This window comes from Sardina pilchardus, chromosome 16, assembly GCF_963854185.1.
Source record: "Sardina pilchardus chromosome 16, fSarPil1.1, whole genome shotgun sequence".
NCBI classification, from domain to species: Eukaryota; Metazoa; Chordata; class Actinopteri; order Clupeiformes; family Clupeidae; genus Sardina; species Sardina pilchardus.
In genome coordinates this window covers 28,274,844-28,298,568 of record NC_085009.1, presented here as the reverse complement: position 1 = coordinate 28,298,568, position 23,725 = coordinate 28,274,844, and the positions used below count along the sequence as shown (strand labels likewise).

General features: G+C 36.6%; 1 protein-coding gene across 1 annotated transcript in view; it reads right to left on the bottom strand.

The window, feature by feature from the left end:
- Positions 1-23,725, bottom strand: part of LOC134059640 (uncharacterized) — a 301,237-nt gene that overhangs the window by 194,358 nt on the left and 83,154 nt on the right. The window lies entirely within an intron of this gene.

The following is a 23,725-nucleotide window of genomic DNA, read 5'->3' as shown; positions in this document are numbered from 1 at the left end:
GATAGAATGAGCAGTGATAAAAAAATTAATAAAAGCATTATTCCCATATGGAGCTAGGATGTTCTTCATAGTATAAATACACATAAGATGGAAAAACAAAGAGAAATGCCTCATGGGGATCCCACTCAATAGCAGAGGAAATACAATGTACTGTATCAGATTTCACATCACCTGGCAATTGTCTTTCATTCATTCACTTATCAAATAATCATCAATGATTAGTTTGTCAGGGTGTGGAGTCATTGAAGGCTTTTAAAAATCTTTCACCACCCAGATTGAAGTGCTATTTGTTATATTCAGTTCATTAAAGGTGCACTATGCAAGTTTAGGTATTTTTGGCGACTGTAGAGCTCCCTCTAGAGTCACAAGGTATTCATATGTTACTCTGCAAATGTAAATAGCAAACTTATTGTGGCTTATCCTGCATCCTTCATGCTTTTGTTGCAGAGGTGAAGGATGAAAAATGGTCAAAAACTGTCTCTGAAGAGCTATAACTACTGACGATTCTTGCGAGATTGGAAGTTCCATGGATTTTTTTCTCAGTAGGGATTCACTACATTTTCTTCATAAGGACTCGCTGTGTCTATGCTGTATAGCTACACTATGTTAGGTGAATGATTCACCTAATACAAGTTTGTTTGCCATCAAATTGGCCTTGAGAAAGACAAGATAGCATTGGATTATGAACGTACTTTGCCACAAAAACACACAAAAGCTTAGCCTAAGTTGAGCTATAGGAAGCTATTACATTGCTGTCACTTTGTTTGGTTTTATAACCCAGAAGGATGTACTTGGTATCAGTTGATAGCTTTGTGCCTCCTCTTTCATCTGGCAGGTGTGCCATATACTATACCTGCGATCATGGGTTTGCGAGTATTTCCAACAAGAGGAATGGGTGTGCAGGTGAACGCAGAGCAGAACAGACTGTACATATGATGCAATTTTTTTTTTTAAATGTGCATACTTAATCGTACAGACAAGTATTTAGTCCCGTTGCAAAGCCCCACTTCTGCTCTTTCATGCAATGAAGGTCTCACTGAATCTAATACTTGTGGAGCAATGTAACAGAGACGAATGGGTGTGTTTTGAGAATTTGCATCAATTGTGTTCTAAGGTCCTGTCACATTCTCTCCATACACAAACATATTTGCAATGACACCTCTTGGGCTCCATAGAGCACTGATTCTATAAGCCTGTTTCATGGACTTACACTGATCCATCTGTGACATCATCATGTTTGAACTTTACGATGCGATCCTCTGACCGGTCACTCTTCATGGACACACACGTGGGCACAGGTGATGGAGGCCTCTCATGATGGAATGAGCTGTGGTGTAAAAAAACATAAATTAACCGTATAGGATTGGCTTATTCTAAATGTCTTTTTCATTACTTTATTATTGATTATTAATTATTTATTATTATTATTATTATTATTATTATTATTAATAATAATAATTATTATTATAATTATTACTATAAAATTATCCTCTAAATGTATTAACTGTGAATTGTGAAGCATGACACTGAAGGAATGAACTTCCAGAGAACGTCCTTATTTGTGAATTTCACACACCCAAGCTTCACACTGACCTACTCATCTTTCATGGTATTCATAAATTACAAAAAAAACAAAAACTTTAGCACATAAAATAGATATTAATTGTTTTTTTCAGCATTTGAGGAAGTAAAATGTCCATTTTGGGTTAAACTAATCAGAGTGCTAGCAATGACTCACATGACCAACCATCTGTGAGCTTCTGAAATGTCTAATAAAGATAGCAGCGTCATAATAGTGAAGCGAGGGAAAAAGAGATGCTTCTTATATATGTTACTCTAAGTTTTTATGTATGATCTCAAAACATTTGCCAGAAAATAGTCGGATTCGACTTCTTGTAGCTGCCTGCAACTGTCTTAAGATGACTGCATACATGATTATTTATTTCTGAGATTCTACATTTTCAACCCTGAATTGTGCAAACATCATGCACTATTCCAGGTTGAAAACGTGTCAGAATCTCAGAAATAATGACATATGCAGTCATCTTAAGACAGCTGCAGGCAGCTACAAGAAGTCGAATACCCCTAGCGTCTAATGAGGCTTTGACGTTTTTATTAGGAGAATATGACATCTAAACACCCAATATGCCTGTCTGGAGTAGCGCCACCAGCTGTCCAAAGTCAGAATATTTTTTTTTATTTAATAACAAAATGTTACTTCATATTAATCTGATGATATATTCATGCCCACACTGCTAACCTGGTCTAGTTAAACCAGCTGACCAAAGAGGAAATGTGCTAGACATTGACAACACCTTGGCTAATTGATCTGAAACTTTCCTACATATTAGATATTATGATAAGGCTGATACTGACATGCCTAATTCACATGTCTGTCAATAAACCATCATTTATACCACAATATCCAAATAACAGACATGTTCTTGTCATTAAAAAGTAGATAAAAGTCATGATTTCAATTGCTCTTTGTGGCCAGCAGGGGGCAGTCTGATACAAATCATATTACAACAGACTATGGAAAATGACAAATGTTGATCCATTGTGTACGGTTTGATTGTTGATCCATATGGCACTTCCTGATCTCCAGAGAGCACTGATTCTATGAGCCTGTTTCATGGACTTACGCTGATCCATCTGTGACATCATCATGTTGGAACTTTATGATGCGATCCTCTGACCGGTCACTCTTCATGGACACACACGTTGGCACAGGTGATGGAGGCCTCTCATAATGGAATGAGCTGTGGCATAAAAAAAACACCAATTAACCCTAGAGGAATGGATTTTCCTAAATGTATTTTTCATTACTTTATATACTATTACAGTTTTTTTCAATCGCTAACAAGCGTTTGTCCATTCAGTTGACACATTTTCAAAACTCTAAACACAGTTAGCACAGCATCGGTCTTTTGTTGGCCATAACATTCACACATTTCATGTTCATCACGGCAGCAATTAGAATCTTACGCCAGGTGGCCGGCCACCTGGGCACCAACTGTCAGTTTCTCTGGCTTTAAGCATACAGTCTCTCAGAAGACTACATATCCTGTTAACTGTTTCCTCTGTCCACAACTGTTTCAAAATACAAGTCCTCACTGCAATACACTATTAAATCATTTAACCATTGAAACTACTCAACTATTGAACTGTTCAACCATTCCAACTGTCAGTTATCATCCACTATGCCTCCAGTCAACTACATGAAACCTCCATGTACCTAGCAACCAACATAGCAACCATTAAAATTAAGTGTTTATGACCGTTTCCATAGCAACCAACATGATTATACTGCAGTAACTTATTGTTTCCTGATAGTGGCCACCATGGATACTCTAGCAACAAATGTTTCAAAATAAAAGTCCTCACTAGCAAGTTAGCTAGTTAGCATGGTTAGCATTGTTAGCATTTTTAACATAACTGCTCGAAATCATTAGCTAAGTTAGCTAATCAACATTGTTAGCATTGTAGGCATTGTTAGCATAGTTAGCATTTTTAGCATAACTGCAAGAAATCATCAACTAAGTAAGCTTATCAACCTGGTTAGCATTGTTAACAAATGTAACATTGTTAGCATAGTTAGCATTTTTAACATTACTGCTAGAAATCATCAGCTAAATTAGCTAATCAACCTGGTTAGCATTGTTAGTAAAGTTAGCATCGTTACCATAGTTAGCATTGCTAGCATAGGTTACATCTTTAGCATAGCTGCTAGTAATCATTACCTAAGTTAGCTAATCAACCTGGTTAGCACTGTTAGCATAGTTAACATTTTTACCATAACTGCTAGAAATCAGTAGTTAAGTTAACCAATCAACCTGATTATCATTTTAACATGATTAGAAATCATTAGTTAAGTTAGAACTGGAATGTTTCAGCTTTAAACTGCCTACCTTCACACTATCAATTTTCTTTAAACTATGCAATCACCATCTTTACCCTAGCTACACCTTAGTAGCCATATCTACATTATTACAGTGCATGAAAATGCACTGTACTGTTCTTCCTAGGCATTTTATTATTACAGTGCATGAAAATGCACTGTACTGTTATTCCAAGTCTTCTTATTACAGTGCATGAAAATGCACTGTACTGTTCTTCCTCGGTCTTCTGCTTCTTCTTATTATTACAGTGCATGAAAATGCACTGTACTGTTCTTCCTATTCTTCTTATTATTACAGTGCATGAAAATGCACTGTACTGTTCTTCCTATTCTTCTTATTATTACAGTGCATGAAAATGCACTGTACTGTTCTTCCTATTCTTCTTATTATTACAGTGCATGAAAATGCACTGTACTGTTCTTCCTAGGCTTCTTATTATTACAGTGCATGAAAATGCACTGTACTGTTCTTCCTAGTCTTCTTCAACTTCTTATTATTCTTCTTCTAACGCACGCAATTCAGCTTCAACCGCTTAACGTAGAAACTCCATTCAAACTATGTCGCGTAGGTCTTACTTACGCGATGTGGGCTTTGTATTTTTCAACTTTGTAACTTTTATACTTTTTAAACTATTAGTTAAAAACTATTACAATTTCCCCCATAGACTTAACATTGCTCATTATGACATCACGGCAGCAATTAGAATCTTATGCCAGGTGGCCGGCCACCTGGGCACCAACTGTCAGTTTCTCTGGCTTTAAGCATGCAGTCTCTCAGAAGACTACATATCCTGTTAACTGTTTCCTCTGTCCACAACTGTTTCAAAATAAAAGTCCTCACTGCAATAATACTCTATTAAATCATTTAACCATTGAAACTACTCAACTATTGAACTGTTCAACCATTACAACTGTCAGTTATCATCCACTATGCCTCCAGTCAACTACATGAAACCTCCATGTACCTAGCAACCAACAAAGCAACCATTAAAATTAAGTGTTCATGACCGTTTCCATAGCAACCAACATGATTATTCTGCAGTAACTTCTTGTTTCCTGATAGTGGCCACCATGGATACCCTAGCAACAAATGTTTCAAAATAAAAGTCCTCACTAGCAAGTTAGCTAGTTAGCATGGTTAGCATAGTTAGCATTTTTAACATAGCTGCAAAAAACATCAACTAAGTTAGCTAATCAACCTGGTTAGCATTGTTAGCAAATTTAATATTGTTAGCATAGTTAGCATGTTTAGCATTACTGCTAGAAATCATCGGTTAAGTTAGCTAATCAACCTGGTTAGCATTGTTAGTGAAGTTAGCATTGTTAGCATAATTAGCATTTTTAGCATAACTGCTAGAAATCATTAGCTAAGTTAGCTATTCAACATTTTAACATGAATAGAAATCATTAGTTAAGTTAGTAGTGGAATGTTTCATCTTTAAACTGTCTACCTTCACACTATCAACTCTCTGTAAACTATGCAACCACCATGTTTACCCTAGCTACACCTTAGTAACCATATCTAAATTACATTATCTATCTATTTTTGCATTTTCATGCACTGGTAATTCCTTGGAATTGCAATTCTAGTTAAACTTCTTCTTCTAACGCTCGCAATTCAGCTTCAACCGTTTAACGTAGAAACTTCATTCAAACTTTGTTGCGTAGGTCTTGCTTATGCCATATGTGCTTTGTATTTTTCAACTTTGTAACTTTTATACTTTTTAAACTATTAGTTAAAAACTATCACCATTTCCCCCATAGACTTAACATTGCTCATTATGACATCACGGCAGCAATTAGAATGTTACCCCAGCTGGTCAGCCACCTGGGCACCAACTGTCAGTTTCTCTCAGGCTCCTCTCTGAAGACTACATATTCTGTTCCCCTGTATCCTCTGTGCACAACAGTATCAAAATAAGTCCTCCTAATTCCATCCAACTTTATATCCATTCATCTTCTTCAAACCATTCACTCATCCACCCATTCTAAACAGTCTGCCTATCAACAACATCAATTAGACGCTCTACATTGAACTTTTAAACAATCTACTCTGTCTCAGGCTGGCTCTCTTAAGACTAGCCAGTTAAATTGATTACACCTGTATCTGTATCCACTACTCTCAGTAGAGAGCTGTGTCTCTCCATTCTACAAGAATATAAGGCACATTCCATCCAACATTCTATCCATTCATCTTCTTCAGACCATTCACTCATCCACCCATTAAACTGTCTATCAACAGCTATTAAACAATCTGTCTATCAACATCCATTAAACTCTCTGTCTATCAACATTAATTAGACTATCTACATTCAACTTTTAAATTATTTACTCTGTCTCAGGCTTTAAGAGTACTCTGGCTCTCTTAAGACTAGCCAGTTAAATTGATTACACCTGTGTCAACTACTCTCAGAGAGCTGTATCAGTGTCTCTCTTAACAAGAATATAAGGCACATTCCATCCAACCTTCTATCCATTCATCTTCTTCAGACCATTCACTCATCCACCCATTAAACTGTCAATCAATATAAAACAATCTGCCTATCAACATCCATTAAACATTCTATCTATCAACATTAATTAGACTATCTACATACAACTTTTAAAGTATTTACTGTGGGTCCCTCTCAAGCAGCGTTTATATGTCCTCCCTCGCTCCTCGATCCTCAATGATCTACATAAAGAAAGATAGAAGAAGGGCTAGACTATCCCATTGTTGCCGCTCCATCATTCTTTATGTAGATCAGTGAGGAGCGAGAGAGGACGCGTAAACGCTATGAGAGGCACCTTCTGTCTCAGGCTTTAAGCATACAATCTCATTAAGACTACAGATCCTGTTTCACTACTTCCTCTGTCCACAACTGTTTCAAAATAAAGGTCCTCACTGCAATAATACACTATTAAATCATTTAACCATTGAAACTACTCAACTATTGAACTGTTCAACCATTCCAACTGTCAGTTATCATCCACTATGCCTCCAGTCAACTACATGAAACCTCCATGTACCTAGCAACCAACATAGCAACCATTAAAATTAAGCGTTTATGACCGTTTCCATAGCAACCAACATGATTATACTGCAGTAACTTCTTGTTTCCTGATAGTGGCCACCATGGATACCCTAGCAACAAATGTTTCAAAATAAAAGTCCTCACTAGCAAGTTAGCTAGTTAGCATTGTTAACATAGTTAGCATTTTTAGCATAACTGCTAGAAATCATCGGTTAAGTTAGCTAATCAACCTGGTTAGCATTGTTAGTAAAGTTAGCATTGCTAGCATAATAAGCATTTTTAGCGTAACTGCTAGAAATCATTAGCTAAGTTAGCTAATCAACATTTTAACATGAATAGAAATCATTAGTTAAGTTAGAACTGGAATGTTTCATCTTTAAACTGTCTACCTTCACACTATCAACTCTCTGTAAACTATGCAACCACCATGTTTACCCTAGCTACACCTTAGTAACCATATCTACATTATCTATCTATTTTTGCATTTTCATGCACTGGTAATTCCTTGGAATTGCATTTCTAGTTATTATTAAACTTCTTCTTCTAACGCTCGCAATTCAGCTTCAACCGTTTAACGTAGAAACTTCATTCAAACTTTGTTGCGTAGGTCTTGCTTATGCCATATGTGCTTTATATTTTTCAACTTTGTAACTTTTATACTTTTTAAACTATTAGTTAAAAACTATCACCATTTCCCCCATAGACTTAACATTGCTCATTATGACATCACGGCAGCAATTAGAATGTTACCCCAGCTGGTCAGCCACCTGGGCACCAACTGTCAGTTTCTCTCAGGCTCCTCTCTGAAGACTACATATTCTGTTCCCCTGTATCCTCTGCGCACAACAGTATCAAAATAAGTCCTCCTAATTCCATCCAACTTTATATCCATTCATCTTCTTCAAACCATTCACTCATCCACCCATTCTAAACAGTCTGCCTATCAACAACATCAATTAGACGCTCTACATTGAACTTTTAAACAATCTACTCTGTCTCAGGCTGGCTCTCTTAAGACTAGCCAGTTAAATTGATTACACCTGTATCTGTATCCACTACTCTCAGTAGAGAGCTGTGTCTCTCCATTCTACAAGAATATAAGGCACATTCCATCCAACATTCTATCCATTCATCTTCTTCAGACCATTCACTCATCCACCCATTAAACTGTCTATCAACATCTATTAAACAATCTGTCTAACATCCATTAAACTCTCTGTCTATCAACATTAATTAGACTATCTACATTCAACTTTTAAATTATTTACTCTGTCTCAGGCTTTAAGATACTCTTAAGACTAGCCAGTTAAATTGATTACACCTGTGTCAACTACTCTCAGAGAGCTGTATCAGTGTCTCTCTTAACAAGAATATAAGGCACATTCCATCCAACCTTCTATCCATTCATCTTCTTCAGACCATTCACTCATCCACCCATTAAACTGTCAATCAATATCTATTAAACAATCTGCCTATCAACATCCATTAAACATTCTATCTATCAACATTAATTAGACTATCTACATACAACTTTTAAAGTATTTACTGTGGGTCCCTCTCAAGCAGCGTTTATATGTCATCCCTCGATCCTCGATCCTCAATGATCTACATAAAGAAAGATAGAAGAAGGGCTAGACTATCCCATTGTTGCCGCTCCATCATTCTTTATGTAGATCAGTGAGGAGCGAGAGAGGACGCGTAAACGCTATGAGAAGCACCTTCTGTCTCAGGCTTTAAGCATACAATCTCATTAAGACTACAGATCCTGTTTCACTACTTCCTCTGTCCACAACTGTTTCAAAATAAAGGTCCTCACTGCAATAATACACTATTAAATCATTTAACCATTGAAACTACTCAACTATTGAACTGTTCAACCATTCCAACTGTCAGTTATCATCCACTATGCCTCCAGTCAACTACATGAAACCTCCATGTACCTAGCAACCAACATAGCAACCATTAAAAAGTGTTTATGACCGTTTCCATAGCAACCAACATGATTATACTGCAGTAACTTCTTGTTTCCTGATAGTGGCCACCATGGATACCCTAGCAACAAATGTTTCAAAATAAAAGTCCTCACTAGCAAGTTAGCTAGTTACCATGGTTAGCATAGTTAGCATTGTTAGCATAGTTAGCATTTTTAGCATAACTGCAAAAAATCATCAACTAAGTTAGCTAATTGACCTGGTTAGCATTGTTAGCAAATTTAGCATTGTTAGCATAGTTAGCATTTTTAGCATTACTGCTAGAAATCATCGGTTAAGTTAGCTAATCAACCTGGTTAGCATTGTTAGCATTGCTAGCATAGTAAGCATTTTTAGCGTAACTGCTAGAAATCATTAGCTAAGTTAGCTAATCAACATTTTAACATGAATAGAAATCATTAGTTAAGTTAGAACTGGAACGTTTCATCTTTAAACTGTCTACCTTCACACTATCAACTCTCTGTAAACTATGCAACCACCATGTTTACCCTAGCTACACCTTAGTAACCATATCTACATTATCTATCTATTTTTGCATTTTCATGCACTGGTAATTCCTTGGAATTGCATTTCTAGTTATTATTAAACTTCTTCTTCTAACGCTCGCAATTCAGCTTCAACCGTTTAACGTAGAAACTTCATTCAAACTTTGTTGCGTAGGTCTTGCTTATGCCATATGTGCTTTATATTTTTCAACTTTGTAACTTTTATACTTTTTAAACTATTAGTTAAAAACGATCACCATTTCCCCCATAGACTTAACATTGCTCATTATGACATCACGGCAGCAATTAGAATGTTACCCCAGCTGGTCAGCCACCTGGGCACCAACTGTCAGTTTCTCTCAGGCTCCTCTCTGAAGACTACATATTCTGTTCCCCTGTATCCTCTGCGCACAACAGTATCAAAATAAGTCCTCCTAATTCCATCCAACTTTATATCCATTCATCTTCTTCAAACCATTCACTCATCCACCCATTCTAAACAGTCTGCCTATCAACAACATCAATTAGACGCTCTACATTGAACTTTTAAACAATCTACTCTGTCTCAGGCTGGCTCTCTTAAGACTAGCCAGATAAATTGATTACACCTGTATCTGTATCCACTACTCTCAGTAGAGAGCTGTGTCTCTCCATTCTACAAGAATATAAGGCACATTCCATCCAACATTCTATCCATTCATCTTCTTCAGACCATTCACTCATCCACCCATTAAACTGTCTATCAACATCTATTAAACAATCTGTCTAACATCCATTAAACTCTCTGTCTATCAACATTAATTAGACTATCTACATTCAACTTTTAAAGTATTTACTGTGGGTCCCTCTCAAGCAGCGTTTATATGTCCTCCCTCGATCCTCGATCCTCAATGATCTACATAAAGAAAGATAGAAGAAGGGCTAGACTATCCCATTGTTGCCGCTCCATCATTCTTTATGTAGATCAGTGAGGAGCGAGAGAGGACGCGTAAACGCTATGAGAAGCACCTTCTGTCTCAGGCTTTAAGCATACAATCTCATTAAGACTACAGATCCTGTTTCACTACTTCCTCTGTCCACAACTGTTTCAAAATAAAGGTCCTCACTGCAATAATACACTATTAAATCATTTAACCATTGAAACTACTCAACTATTGAACTGTTCAACCATTCCAACTGTCAGTTATCATCCACTATGCCTCCAGTCAACTACATGAAACCTCCATGTACCTAGCAACCAACATAGCAACCATTAAAAAGTGTTTATGACCGTTTCCATAGCAACCAACATGATTATACTGCAGTAACTTCTTGTTTCCTGATAGTGGCCACCATGGATACCCTAGCAACAAATGTTTCAAAATAAAAGTCCTCACTAGCAAGTTAGCTAGTTACCATGGTTAGCATAGTTAGCATTGTTAGCATAGTTAGCATTTTTAGCATAACTGCAAAAAATCATCAACTAAGTTAGCTAATCAACCTGGTTAGCATTGTTAGCAAATTTAGCATTGTTAGCATAGTTAGCATTTTTAGCATTACTGCTAGAAATCATCGGTTAAGTTAGCTAATCAACCTGGTTAGCATTGTTAGCATTGCTAGCATAGTAAGCATTTTTAGCGTAACTGCTAGAAATCATTAGCTAAGTTAGCTAATCAACATTTTAACATGAATAGAAATCATTAGTTAAGTTAGAACTGGAACGTTTCATCTTTAAACTGTCTACCTTCACACTATCAACTCTCTGTAAACTATGCAACCACCATGTTTACCCTAGCTACACCTTAGTAACCATATCTACATTATCTATCTATTTTTGCATTTTCATGCACTGGTAATTCCTTGGAATTGCATTTCTAGTTATTATTACAGTGCATGAAAATGCACTGTACTGTTATTCGAAGTCTTCTTATTACAGTGCATGAAAATGCACTGTACTGTTATTCCAAGTCTTCTTATTAGAGTGCATGAAAATGCACTCTACTGTTATGCTGTTTATTCTTATTATCGATATTATTATTATTCTTCTTCAGACACTTTTTGTGCGTTCAATTCAGCTTCAACCGTTCGACGTAGAAACTTCATTCAAACTGCGCTGCGTAGGTCTTACTTAGGTGACTTCAGCTATGTAATTTTCATCTTCGAAAACTTTATCGTTTATTTTATATGAATTTTTTAAAACATTTTTTCTCCCATAGACTTAACATTGGATTATGACATCACAATGAAGTCGTTAAGCAATTAGAATCTTAAGCCAGGTGTTCAAAGCCACCTGGCAGCAACTCTCTGTCTCAGGCTTTCTGGCTCTCTTAAGCTCTCTCAACTGTTTCCTCTACCCACAACTGTTTCAAAATAAAAGTCCTCATCATTTTTGCATTTTCATGCACTCGTAATTTCCTTGGAATTACATGTCTAGTTATTATTAAACTTCTTCTTCTAACGCAGCCAATTCAGCTTCAACCGTTTAACGTAGAAACTTCATTCAAACGTTGTTGCGTAGGTCTTGCTTATGCCATGCCTGCTTTATATTTTTCAACTTTGTAACTTTTATACTTTTTAAACTATTAGTTAAAAACTATTACAATTTCCCCCATAGACTTAACATTGCTCATTATGACATCACGGCAGCAATTAGAATCTTACTCCAGCTGGTCAGCCACCTGGGCACCAACTGTCAGTTTCTCTCAGGCTTTACAATATCCCTGAAGACTACATATTCTGTTCCCCTGTATCCTCTGCGCACAACAGTATCAAAATAAGTCCTCCTAATTCCATCCAACTTTATATCCATTCATCTTCTTCAAACCATTCACTCATCCACCCATTCTAAACAGTCTGCCTATCAACATCAATTAGACGCTCTACATTCAACTTTTAAACAATCTACTCTGTCTCAGGCTGGCTCTCTTAAGACTAGCCAGTTAAATTGATTACACCTGTATCTGTATCCACTACTCTCAGTAGAGAGCTGTCTCTCCATTCTACAAGAATATAAGGCACATTCCATCCAACATTCTATCCATTCATTTTCTTCAGACCATTCACTCATCCACCCATTAAACTGTCTATCAACATTTATTAAACAACCTGTCTATCAACATCCATTAAACTCTCTGTCTATCAACATTAATTAGACTATCTACATTCAACTTTTAAATTATTTACTCTGTCTCAGGCTTTAAGAGTACACTGTGGCTCTCTTAAGACTAGCCAGTTAAATTGATTACACCTGTATCAACTACTCTCAGATAGCTGTATCAGTGTCTCTCTTAACAAGAATATAAGGCACATTCCATCCAACCTTCTATCCATTCATCTTCTTCAGACCATTCACTCATCCACCCATTAAACTGTCAATCAATATCTATTAAACAATCTGCCTATCAACATCCATTAAACATTCTGTCTATCAACATTAATTAGACTATCTACATACAACTTTTAAAGTATTTACTGTGGGTCCCTCTCAAGCAGCGTTTATATGTCCTCCCTCGCTCCTCGATCCTCAATGATCTACATAAAGAAAGATAGAAGAAGGGCTAGACTATCCCATTGTTGCCGCTCCATCATTCTTTATGTAGATCAGTGAGGAGCGAGAGAGGACGCGTAAACGCTATATGAGAGGCACCTTCTGTCTCAGGCTTTAAGCATACAATCTCATTAAGACTACATATCCTGTTTCCTCTGTCCAAAACTGTTTCAAAATAAAAGTCCTCACTGCAATAATACACTATTAAATCATTTAACCATTGAAACTACTCAACTATTTAACTGTTCAACCATTCCAACTGTCAGTTATCATCAACTATGCCTCCAGTCAACTACATGAAACCTCCGTGTACCTAGCAACCAACATAGCAACCATTGAAATTAAGCGTTTATGACCGTTTCCATAGCAACCAACATGATTATACTGCAGTAACTTCTTGTTTCCTGATAGTGGCCACCATGGATACCCTAGCAACAAATGTTTCAAAATAAAAGTCCTCACTAGCAAGTTAGCTAGTTACCATGGTTAGCATAGTTAGCATTGTTAGCATAGTTAGCATTTTTAGCATAACTGCTAGAAATGATTAGCTAAGTTAGCTAATCAACCTGGTTAGCATTGTTAGCAATTTTAGCATTGTTAGCATTTTTAACATTATTGTTAGAAATCATCAGTTAAGTAAGCTAAACAACCTGGTTAGCCTTGTTACCATAGTTAGCATTGCTAGCATAGTTAGCATTTTTAACATAACTGCTAGAAATCATTAGCTAAGTTAGCTAATCAACCTGGTTAGCACTGTGAGCATAGTTAGCATAGTTAACATTTTTACCATAACTGCATGAAATCAGTAGCTAAGTTAACAATCAACCTGGTTATCATAGTTACCATAGTTATCATTTTAACAGGAATAGAAATCATAAGTTAAGTTAGAAGTGGAATGTTTCAGCTTTAAACTGTCTACCTTCACACTATCAACTCTCTGTAAACTATGCAACCACCATGTTTACCCTAGCTACACCTTTGTAACCATATCTACATTATCTATCTATTTTTGCATTTTCATGCACTGGTAATTCCTTGGAATTGCATTTCTAGTTATTATTATTATTAAACTTCTTCTTCTAACGCAGCCAATTCAGCTTCAACCGTTTAACGTAGAAACTTCATTCAAACGTTGTTGCGTAGGTCTTGCTTATGCCATGCCTGCTTTGTTTTTTTCAACTTTGTAACTTTTATACTTTTTAAACTATTAGTTAAAAACTATTACAATTTCCCCCATAGACTTAACATTGCTCATTATGACATCACGGCAGCAATTAGAATCTTACGCCAGGTGGCCGGCCACCTGGGCACCAACTGTCAGTTTCTCTGGCTTTAAGCATACAGTCTCTCAGAAGACTACATATCCTGTTAACTGTTTCCTCTGTCCACAACTGTTTCAAAATAAAAGTCCTCACTGCAATAATACACTATTAAATCATTTAACCATTGAAACTACTCAACTATTGAACTGTTCAACCATTCCAACTGTCAGTTATCATCCACTGTGCCTCCAGTCAACTACATGAAACCTCCATGTACCTAGCAACCAACATAGCAACCATTAAAATTAAGTGTTTATGACCGTTTCCATAGCAACCAACATGATTATACTGCAGTAACTTCTTGTTTCTTGATAGTGGCCACCATGGATACCCTAGCGACAAATGTTTCAAAATAAAAGTCCTCACTAGCAAGTTAGCTAGTTAGCATGGTTAGCATTGTTAGCATAGTTAGCATTTTAGCATAACTGCCAGAAATGATTAGCTAAGTTAGCTAATCAACCTGGTTAGCATTGTTAGCATAGTTAGCATTGTTAGCATAGTTATCATTTTTAGCATTACTGCTAGAAATCATCGGTTAAGTTAGCTAATCAACCTGGTTAGCATTGTTAGTAAAGTTATCATTGCTAGCATTATTAGCATTTTTAGCGTAACTGCTAGAAATCATTACCTAAGTTAGCTAATCAACATTTTAACATGAATAGAAATCACTAGTTATGTTAGAGCTGGAATGTTTCATCTTTAAACTGTCTACCTTCACACTATCAACTCTCTGTAAACTATGCAACCACCATGTTTACCCTAGCTACACCTTAGCAACCATATCTACATTATCCATCTATTTTTGCATTTTCATGCACTGGTAATTCCTTGGAATTGCATTTCTAGTTATTCCACTACTTCTTCTAACGCTCGCAATTCAGCTTGAACCGTTTAACGTAGAAACTTGATTCAAACTTTGCTACGTAGGTCTTACTTAGGAGACCTGTGGAATATATTTTTCAACTTTGTAACTTTTATACTTTTTAAACTATGAATTAAAAACTATTAAAAATGTCCCCATAGACTTAACATTGCTCATTATGACATCACGGCAGCAATTAGAATGTTACGCCAGGTGGCCAGTCCAGGTGCAGCAGCTCTCTCTCTCTCTCAGGCTCTTGAGACTACATTTTCTGTTCCCCTGTATCAACTGTATCAACATAAGCCTTCCTAATTCCATTTTAACTTTCTATCCATTCATCTTCTTCAAACCATTCACTCATCCACCCATTCTAAACAGTCTGCCTATCAACATCAATTAGACGATCTACATTCAACTTTTAAACAATCTACTCTGTCTCAGGCTGACACTCTGGCTCTCTTAAGACTAGCCAGTTGAATTGATTACACCTGTATCTGTATCCACTACTCCCAGTAGAGAGCTGTGTCTCTCCACTCTACAAGAATATAAGGCACATTCCATCCAACTTTCTATCCATTCATCTTCTTCAGACCATTCACTCATCCACCCATTAAACTGTCTATCAACATCTATTAAACAATCTGCCTATCAACATCCATTAAACTCTCTGTCTATCAACATTAATTAGACTATCTACATTCAACTTTTAAACAATCTACTCTGTCTCAGGCTTACACTCTGGCTCTCTCAAGACTAGCCAGTTAAATTGATTACACCTGTATCTGTATCCACTACTCTCAGTAGAGAGCTGTGTCTCTCCACTCTACAAGAATATAAAGCACATTCCATCCAACTTTCTATCCATTCATCTTCTTCAGACCATTCACTCATCCACCCATTAAACTGTCTATCAACAGTGATGATTGATTACACCTGTATCAACTACTCTCAGAGAGCTGTATCAGTGTCTCTCTTAACAAGAATATAAGGCACATTCCATCCAACCTTCTATCCATTCATCTTCTTCAGACCATTCACTCATCCACCCATTAAACTGTCAATCAATATCTATTAAATAATCTGCCTATCAACATCCATGAAACATTCTGTCTATCAACATTAATTAGACTATCTACAGTGAGGAGAAAATGTATTTGATACCATGCTAAAGTTGCCTAAAAAGAGGAATATAAAATCGTCATTTGACAATTGATCTTAATGTCTTAATTCAAAAATTGAGTAAAAATAAAACCGCTAAGTACGCCAATTTTCTTTGTGATGGAAGAATGTTTCGTAAATAAATAAATGTTCTTCCTAAATGCTAGGGGGAAGTAAGTATTTGACCCCCAATGTAACCCTATGGGAATTCAACACATAGGGTTAACATAGGGGCGGGCAGATTTTTATTTTTTAAGGCCAGCTATTTTATGGATTCAGGATATTATGCATCCTGATAAAGTTCCCTTGGCCGTTGGAATTAAGATAGCCCCACATCATTACATACTTTTCACCATAGCTAGAGATTGGCATGGTGCTTTTTCCAGTAGGCCTATTAGCCTGTTTGATGCTCATTGAGCTCAATGCAAATCAAACAGGCTAATAGGCCTACTGGAAAAAGCACCATGCCAATCTCTAGCTATGGTGAAGGGTATGTGATGATGTGGGGCTATTTTAATTTCAAAGGCCAAGGGAAATTTATCGGGATGCATAATATCCTAGATCCATGAAATAGCTGGCCTTTAAAAATAAAAATCTGCCTGCCCCTATGTTAACCCTATGTGTTAAATTCCCATAGGGTTACATAGGGGGTCAAATACTTCCTTCCCCTAGCATTTAAGGAAAACATTTATCTATTTACGATACATTCTTCAATCACAAAGAAAATTGGTGTCCTTGGCGGTTTGATTTGTACTAATTTTTTGAGTTAAGGCATTAAGATCAATTGTCAAATGATGATTTTATATTCCTGTTTTAGCAGGGTATCAAATACATGTGCTCCTCACTGTACATACAACTTTTAAAGTATTTACTGTGGGTGCCTCTCAAGCAGCGTTTATATGTCCTCCCTCGCTCCTCGCTCCTCAATGATCTACATAAAGAAAGATAGAAGAAGGGCTAGACTATCCCATTGTTGCCGCTCCATCATTCTTTATGTAGATCAGTGAGGATCGAGGAGCGAGAGAGGACGCGTAAACGCTATATGAGAGGCATCTTCTGTCTCAGGCTTTAAGCATACAATCTCATTAAGACTACAGATCCTGTTTCACTACTTCCTCTGTCCACAACTGTTTCAAAATAAAGGTCCTCACTGCAATAATACACTATTAAATCATTTAACCATTGTAACTACTCAACTATTTAACTGTTCAACCATTCCAACTGTCAGTTATCAACTATGCTTCCAGTCAACTAAAACTCCATGTACCTAGCAACCAACATATCAACCATTAAAATTAAGCGTTTATGACCGTTTCCATAGCAACCAACATGATTATACTGCAGTAACTTATTGTTTCCTGATAGTGGCCACCATGGATACCCTAGCAACAAATGTTTCAAAATAAAAGTCCTCACTAGCAAGTTAGCTAGTTAGCATGGTTAGCATAGTTAACATTGTTAACATTTTTAGCATAACTGCAAAAAAAACATCAACTAAGTTAGCTAATCAACCTGGTTAGCATTTTTAGCATTATTTCTAGAAATCATCAGTTAAGTTAGCTAATCAACCTGGTTAGCATTGTTAGTTTAAGTTAGCATTGTTACCATAGTTAGCATTGCTAGTATAGCTAGCATTTTTAGCATAACTGCTAGAAATCATTAGCTAAGTTAGCTAATCAACCTGGTTAGCACTGTGAGCATAGTTAGCATAGTTAACATTTTTACCATTACTGCATGAAATCAGTAGCTAAGTTAACCAATCAACCTGGTTATCATTGTTACCATTTTAACATGAATAGTAATCATTAGTTAAGTTAGAACTGGCAATGTTTCAGCTTTAAACTGTCTACCTTCACACTATCAACTCTCTGTAAACTATGCAACCACCATGTTTACCCTAGCTACACCTTAGTAACCATATCTACATTATCTATCTATTTTTGCATTTCATGCACTGGTAATTCCTTGGAATTGCATTTCTAGTTAAACTTCTTCTTCTAACGCTCGCAATTCAGCTTCAACCGTTTAACGTAGAAACTTCATTCAAACTTTGTTGCGTAGGTCTTGCTTATGCCATATGTGCTTTGTATTTTTCAACTTTGTAACTTTTATACTTTTTAAACTATTAGTTAAAAACTATCACCATTTCCCCCATAGACTTAACATTGCTCATTATGACATCACGGCAGCAATTAGAATGTTACCCCAGCTGGTCAGCCACCTGGGCACCAACTGTCAGTTTCTCTCAGGCTCCTCTCTGAAGACTACATATTCTGTTCCCCTGTATCCTCTGCGCACAACAGTATCAAAATAAGTCCTCCTAATTCCATCCAACTTTATATCCATTCATCTTCTTCAAACCATTCACTCATCCACCCATTCTAAACAGTCTGCCTATCAACAACATCAATTAGACGCTCTACATTGAACTTTTAAACAATCTACTCTGTCTCAGGCTGGCTCTCTTAAGACTAGCCAGTTAAATTGATTACACCTGTATCTGTATCCACTACTCTCAGTAGAGAGCTGTGTCTCTCCATTCTACAAGAATATAAGGCACATTCCATCTAACATTCTATCCATTCATCTTCTTCAGACCATTCACTCATCCACCCATTAAACTGTCTATCAACATCTATTAAACAATCTGTCTATCAACATCCATTAAACTCTCTGTCTATCAACATTAATTAGACTATCTACATTCAACTTTTAAATTATTTACTCTGTCTCAGGCTTTAAGAGTAGCCTACTCTGGCTCTCTTAAGACTAGCCAGTTAAATTGATTACACCTGTGTCAACTACTCTCAGAGAGCTGTATCAGTGTCTCTCTTAACAAGAATATAAGGCACATTCCATCCAACCTTCTATCCATTCATCTTCTTCAGACCATTCACTCATCCACCCATTAAACTGTCAATCAATATCTATTAAACAATCTGCCTATCAACATCCATTAAACATTCTGTCTATCAACATTAATTAGACTATCTACATACAACTTTTAAAGTATTTACTGTGGGTCCCTCTCAAGCAGCGTTTATATGTCCTCCCTCGCTCCTCGATCCTCAATGATCTACATAAAGAAAGATAGAAGAAGGGCTAGACTATCCCATTGTTGCCGCTCCATCATTCTTTATGTAGATCAGTGAGGAGCGAGAGAGGACGCGTAAACGCTATGAGAGGCACCTTCTGTCTCAGGCTTTAAGCATACAATCTCATTAAGACTACAGATCCTGTTTCACTACTTCCTCTGTCCACAACTGTTTCAAAATAAAGGTCCTCACTGCAATAATACACTATTAAATCATTTAACCATTGAAACTACTCAACTATTGAACTGTTCAACCATTCCAACTGTCAGTTATCATCCACTATGCCTCCAGTCAACTACATGAAACCTCCATGTACCTAGCAACCAACATAGCAACCATTAAAATGAAGTGTTTATGACTGTTTCCATAGCAACCAACATAATTTTACTGCAGTAACTTCTTGTTTCCTGATAGTGGCCACCATGGATACCCTAGCAACAAATGTTTCAAAATAAAAGTCCTCACTAGCAAGTTAGCTAGTTAGCATGGTTAGCATAGTTAGCATTGTTAGCATTTTTAGCATAACTGCAAAAAATCATCAACCAAGTTAGCTAATCAACCTGGTTAGCATTGTTAGCAAATTTAGCATTGTTAGCATAGTTAGCATTTTTAGCATTACTGTTAGAAATCATCGGTTAAGTTAGCTAATCAACCTGGTTAGCATTGTTAGTAAAGTTAGCATTGCTAGCATAATTAGCATTTTTAGCGTAACTGCTAGAAATCATTAGCTAAGTTAGCTAATCAACATTTTAACATGAATAGAAATCATTAGTTAAGTTAGAACTGGAATGTTTAATCTTTAAACTGTCTACCTTCACACTATCAACGCTCTGTAAACTATGCAACCACCATGTTTACCCTAGCTACACCTTAGTAACCATATCTACATTATCTATCTATTTTTGCATTTTCATGCACTGGTAATTCCTTGGAATTGCATTTCTAGTTATTCTTCTAACGCACGCAATTCAGATTGAACCGTTTAACGTAGAAACTTCATTCAAACTTTGTTGCGTAGGTCTCGCTTATGCCATGTGTGCTTTGTATTTTTCAACTTTGTAACTTTTATACTTTTTAAACTATGAATTAAAAAACGATTTCCCCATAGATTTAACATTGAGCTTTTCCCCCATAGACTTAACATTGCTCATTATGACATCACGGCAGCAATTAGAATCTTACGCCAGGTGGCTGGCCACCTGGGCACCAACTGTCAGTTTCTCTGGCTTTAAGCATACAGTCTCTCAGAAGACTACATATCCTGTTAACTGTTTCCTCTGTCCACAACTGTTTCAAAATAAAAGTCCTCACTGCAACAATACACTATTAAATCATTTAACTCTTTAACCGCCCAAGGCGCCGTACGGCGACAAGCAACATCACTGATTAAAACAGACGGTAGATTCGAGTAGGGTGACTAATCGCCTTTGTACTCTCCACCACTAGTTGGCAGACATCCAGAGCTTCGTTTCAAGCCCAAGATTGAGTAAAAAAGTTTTCAGCAAGGACCTGTATTACTCGCGAGAAACACAAGAAGAAGACGCATTTCCTGTTTTTAACGCGGAAGTGAAATGCGCGATCGCATTTCACAAATTGAAGCAGAAAAACGGCAAATGTTAAAAAACAAAGTCGTGTGTTATGAAGCCTTGGGTCTGTAAGTCACCTACTCTGATTCTGAAGGAGAATATCTGCCTTTTGGAGATTATGATCGGTCGTCCATTGGCAGTGACAGTCAAGATGCGTCTGTGAATGGAGGTGCGTCTTTGCGTGTGTACGTCAGTGTTTACCTACAGCAATGTTGACCAAAGGGATCAAATAAGCATGGTGTGCTCGGTGCCAGTGATAATCATGATGATAGTGTCTGTAATTGACACGGTACAGACAGCAGGGCTAGTGAAAATAGGGCTCTGAAGAACTACAAAGTCATCCGCGAAATGAACTGATTTGACCAGGCTACTTTATTGTATAGTAACATAGGGATTGTGGTAATACTAATATTTTACTATTGTTGGTTTACATTTGGCTGTGGTCCTGTTTGTTTGTTATGTCAGAGAAATTACAAAAATCAAAGTAAAACTGCTCAAATGTGTTCAACAACCAGTATTTACTGAAATGTGCATAATTTGACGCTATTGCCATCCTGTGACGTCATAATATGCAAATTAGATGAGTAAATTTACTTCCTTCATAAACTTTAGTTCATACTCAATGATTTTCACATTTACAGTAGGACTTTATCTCTGACCACTTTCAAGCCATGGCCTTTTGAAATTTTTATGCAAAAATAAAAAAAAACCTGGGCGGTTAGAGGGTTAACCATTGAAACTACTCAACTATTAAACTGTTCAACCATTCCAACTGTCAGTTATCATCCACTATGCCTCCAGTCAACTACATGAAACCTCCATGTACCTAGCAACCAACATAGCAACCATTAAAATTAAGTGCTTATGACTGTTTCCATAGCAACCAACATGATTATACTGCAGTAACTTCTTGTTTCCTGATAGTGGCCACCATGGATACCCTAGCAACAATTGTTTCAAAATAAAAGTCCTCACTAGCAAGTTAGCTAGTTAGCATGGTTAGCATTTTTAGCATAACTGCAAAAAATCATCAACTAAGTTAGCTAATCAAACTGGTTAGCATTGTTAGCATATTTAACATAGTTAGCATGTTTAGCATAACTGCTAGAAATCATCAGTTAAGTTAGCTAATCAACCTGGTTAGCATTGTTAATAAAGTTAGCATTGCTAGCATAATTGGCATAACTGCTAGAAATCATTAGCTAGGTTAGCTAATCAACATTTTAACATGAATAGAAATCATTAGTTAAGTTAGAACTGGAATGTTTCATCTTTAAACTGTCTACCTTCACACTATCAACTCTCTGTAAACTATGCAACCACCATGTTTACCCTAGCTACACCTTAGTAACCATATCTACATTATCTATCTATTTTTGCATTTTCATGCACTGGTAATTCCTTGGAATTGCGTTTCTAGTTCTTCTTCTAACGCACGCAATTCAGCTTCAACCGCTTAACGTAGAAACTCCATTCAAATTTTGTTGCGTAGGTCTTACTTACGCGATGTGGGCTTTGTATTTTTCAACATTGTAACTTTTATACTTTTTAAACTATTAGTTAAAAACTATTACAATTTCCCCCATAGACTTAACATTGCTCATTATGACATCACGGCAGCAATTAGAATCTTACGCCAGCTGGCCGGCCACCTGGGCACCAACTGTCAGTTTCTCTGGCTTTAAGCATACAGTCTCTCAGAAGACTACATATCCTGTTAACTGTTTCCTCTGTCCACAACTGTTTCAAAGTAAAAGTCCTCACTGCAATTATACACTATTAAATCATTTAACCATTGAAACTACTCAACTATTGAACTGTTCAACCATTCCAACTGTCAGTTATCATCCACTATGCCTCCAGTCAACTACATGAAACCTCAATGTACCTAGCAACCAACATAGCAACCATTAAAATTAAGTGTTTATGACCGTTTCCATAGCAACCAACATGATTATACTGCAGTAACTTCTTGTTTCTTGATAGTGGCCACCATGGATACCCTAGCAACAAATGTTTCAAAATAAAAGTCCTCACTAGCAAGTTAGCTAGTTAGCATGGTTAGCATAGTTAGCATAGTTAGCATTTTTAGCATAACTGCAAAAAATCATCAACTAAGTTAGCTAATCAACCTGGTTAGCATTATTAGCTAATTTAGCATTGTTAGCATAGTTAGCATTTTTAGCATTACTGCTAGAAATCATCGGTTAAGTTAGCTAATCAACCTGGTTAGCATTGTTAGAAAAGTTATCATTGCTAGCATAATTAGCATTTTTAGCGTAACTGCTAGAAATCATTACCTAAGTTAGCTAATCAACATTTTAACATGAATAGAAATCATTAGTTAAGTTAGAGCTGGAATGTTTCATCTTTAAACTGTCTACCTTCACACTATCAACTCTCTGTAAACTATGCAACCACCAAGTTTATCCTAGCTACACCTTAGCAACCATATCTACATTATCTATCTATTTTTGCATTTTCATGCACTGGTAATTCCTTGGAATTGCATTTCTAGTTATTAAACTTCTTCTTCTAACGCAGCCAATTCAGCTTCAACCGTTTAACGTAGAAACTTCATTCAAACGTTGTTGCGTAGGTCTTGCTTATGCCATGCCTGCTTTGTATTTTTCAACTTTGTAACTTTTATACTTTTTAAACTATTAGTTAAAAACTATTACCATTTCCCCCATAGACTTAACATTGCTCATTATGACATCACGGCAGCAATTAGAATCTTACGCCAGGTGGCCGGCCACCTGGGCACCAACTGTCAGTTTCTCTG